This window comes from Mus caroli, unplaced genomic scaffold, assembly GCF_978045245.1.
Source record: "Mus caroli unplaced genomic scaffold, Mus_caroli_1 scaffold_12, whole genome shotgun sequence".
Lineage (NCBI taxonomy): Eukaryota > Metazoa > Chordata > Mammalia > Rodentia > Muridae > Mus > Mus caroli.
In genome coordinates, this window is record NW_028227267.1 from 119,549,350 (window position 1) to 119,553,064 (window position 3,715).

Sequence of the window (3,715 nt, forward strand, 5' to 3'; positions counted from 1 at the left end):
GGGATGAAGACTTCACCGCCTGTAGTTTGAATTTGAAAGTCTTTGATTGCCTGGCAGATTTTGCTGGATAAATAGAACCAACCATGCGGTGTTCCGCTCTCTAAAATAGAAGTCATTATCGCCAGGAACACCTTTGCACTCAATAGTTTTGTGGGAGTTGGGGAAACTTTCTTTAGAGACTATGGAATTTTCTTAGTTGGCGCAGGGAGAGGAGAGAATACGGGCTTTACAGCTCCCCTTGTTTCCCCCCCCCACACACACACACACACATACCCCTTCCTCTTTCTTCCTTAGGACAGTATGCTTTTAGAGCTTGCATTTATTTTGCGATCTGAATCCTCTGCGTTTTTTTTTTCCACGGAAACTTGTGAATATTATTACCAGTGGAGAGCACAAGAAGGGTCTGTAAATCCAGGACTTGGGAACACTGCCCTCTCCCGGGAGGGCCCCCTGCAAAGCCTTCACTTTGTAATTTAGGGGAAGTAATTACCTGACCCTAACATTGAAATGCTAAAGCCTAACTCTTCTTTCTTCCCACCCTCTGTTTTCAACTGGGGCCAGGGGAGGGATGGCTAAGTAAGCAGCCCGACCCGAACTGGAACGGAAATTACTTTTTAGTACCTGTAAAACTTGCGCAGTGGGACCCGGCAGCTTGTCCCGGTTCTGTGTTGGGTGACTTTTGTCGCTGGTGGACATGGTTTGTTTAGATTCTAGTAATTATTTGACACCCCACCTCCTTCAGAATCCGTAAAGATAGCCAGAAATACAAAGCAAGCGCCGGGAAGGCACCAAAGTCCTCCTGGACACGCAATTTGTGGCGATCTACTCAGTTTCGTCTAAGCAGGTTATTTACGTTTTCAAGGACTATGTAACTGTGCCCTTCCTTTTACATAATTTTTTTCCCCTTTCTTTTTTCATTGTGACTGACCGGCTGGGTTTTCTTTCGCTCCTTCGGACGGTAAGAGCAAGGCAAGCCTGGAACTCCCGTACCGCTTAGGAAGGAGACTTGCTCAAACGGTCAGGACACGCGTGTAGGTAGATGTTCTTCTGTTCCGCACCACACACCGCATGCATCGGTGCGCAGGCGTCGCCCCGGAGTAGAGACCAGGCCTTGGGCACATTTCGGAGACCGCTGCCCTTCCCTACGCGATGACTTATACCGGTGTAGATGTGCTGGGGCACAGCGGCCAGGCTAGGCCGGGGCCCCAGTGGGGGGATCCCCGTGGCCCAGTGGCCAGGACTGCGGGCCTCCCGGACCCCGCGAGCCTGTCGGGCAGCCGGGCTGTAATGGTGCGAGATCAAAGGCTGCCCGTGTCCCCGCGGAGCCCCGGACAATCCTTCTCCTTTGTGCCCGGTTGCTAGGAGCCGAAGAAACTAAGAGAAAGTGTCAGGAGCGAGTTAATCAGACTCGTTACAGTGTAACAATAACGTCTTTCTCGGGGCTCCTGGGCCCCCGTGCACCCCGTGCACAGGCTGGACACCTGCGCAGGGCCCATAGCCGGTCCAGGGGACCCGACGCCCGGGTGTGTCGTAAACACCGAAGTTGGCTCCTGGGCCATGTGTAAAGAATTCTGGGGGAGACTCCAAACGCCAGGCAAGTCCTGGGCGAGTCCTGGTGTACTGGATCTGAGTTCCACTCCCTAAAGATAACCCATCTGTAGGGCGTAAGACCTGGAAAGATCCAGGTCTTCTGCCTAGCCAGCTTCCTGGTTAACATTTCCCCAGATGCCACAAGCAACTTTGTGGATTTCTCTGCACGTCTGTGAGAGAAAACCACAAATTCTAATTCCCCAGGGTAAGAAAGAAGCAGATGTGAGTAAATATCCCCCCTCCCAAGTTCTTAAGGGGAATCGCTGCGCTCGCAAATATTTAACTAAATTCATATTCAGCCAACACCTGTTGAGTTCACTGGATGTCAGACAACTGTTCAAAAGTCACAGAGCTATCCACAGATGAGTTCTCTTCAAATCGAAATACCCATGGAGCATGCCTATAATCCCAGCACTTGGGAAGCAGAGGCAGGGGGACCTATGTTAGTTCAAGGCCAACCTAGTCTGTATAGTGAGTTCCACATTAGCTAGGTCTACATAGTGAGATAAATAGATCTACATAGTGAATAAATTAATTAATGAAAGGGCAAAAAAGAATTTAAAATGTTGCCAGGCAGCTGGGCAGTGGTGGCTCATGCCTTTAATCCCAGCATTTGGGAGGCAGAGGCAGGCAGATTTCTGAGTTCGAGGCCAGCCTGGTCTACAGAGTGAGTTCCAGGACAGCCAGGGATATACAGAGAAACCCTTTCTCAAAAAACAAAAACAAAAAAACAAAACAAAAAACCAAAAGAAACCAAAAACAAAAATGCTGCCAGGCAGTGAAGGCACGTGCATTCAAAAGGCAGAAACAGGCCGATCTCTGTGGGTTCAAGGCCCACCTGGTCTACAGAGCAAGTTCTAGGATAGCCAGGGCTACACAGATAAACCCTGTCTCGAAAACCAACAACCACCAACAACAACAACAACAAGAACCACAACAAAACCAATCAACCAAACAAAGAATCGTTTAAAACATTGGAAAATCCAGCGATCTATACTCTTCCCTGTATCTCTCCCTTGGAAAACAGTCTCTGCAGTGTGTGAGCCATGCCATGCAAAGGCATCGTGAGGTCTGCGGAATGAGGTCCACCCTTCTGTAGTATGCACATGGTTCCACAGACTTGCCTAGAGGACCTGCTGGTTGCTGATCTGATGACCAGACCATGCGAAGCCGTGCTCAACCACAGCTAGAGATTGGTTAAGGTGAGGTGACTTTCTCATAGGTGACCTCTTACTTGGAAACAGAACCAGACTTCTAGACTGGAACTACAGCACCCTAAGTTAAATTAAAGCCGACAGCTTCTTAAAACCCCACATTGAACTCAGTAACCGCAGAGGAGTCTGCTTCAGTCTCAGCCAGTTTTGGAAGGGGAGGTGTTGAGACAGGGTCTATCTGAAGCCCTGTGTGGCTTGGAAGTTCCTTTGTAGATCAGGCTTAAAGATAGAGATCTACCTGCCACTGCTGGTGTTAAAGGCTCTGCTGTGCCACGCACCCCCACCCCCAACATTCTTGTAGATTCCTCACAGGCATACTAAACAAAAAAACAAAACAAACAAACAAACAAAAAACCCACACATATTCCTTAGGTTAGGGTCTTGGGGTATGGGAGGAGCTCTAGGGGGGAAAATTCTTTATGCGAATAACAAAAACGTTCTCTCTTGAGACTGGAGGCAAAGGAAACTAGTTAGATAGGCTCAGCCCATGAAAACCCCGCACCTCTGTGCCTGATCCCTCAGATCTACGTGGTGGAAGGAAAGAACCTACTCCTGCAAGTTGTCCTCTGACAACACACACAATAAATAAGAGAGAAAGAAAGTAACGTTTAAAGAAAGAGATGCAAGAGGGGACCAATACTGTGAGTCATACTATCTGCTGAGTTGGAAGCGGTGAAGACAAGCTGGAAGCAGTAAGACAAGCTGGATTTCTCTTTTCTTCTCTTCTCTTTTCTTCTCTTCTCTTTTCTTTCTTTTCTTTTTTTTTTTTTTTCTTTTAAGGATGTCTAGCTGGTTTAACCCAGGTTGTTTGTTTGGTTTTGGGTTTTTGTTTTTGTTTTTGTTTTTGTTTTGTTTTTGTTCTTAAACAATGAACTAATTTGCCTTTGTCCTTTAGATACACAGCTAGTGTC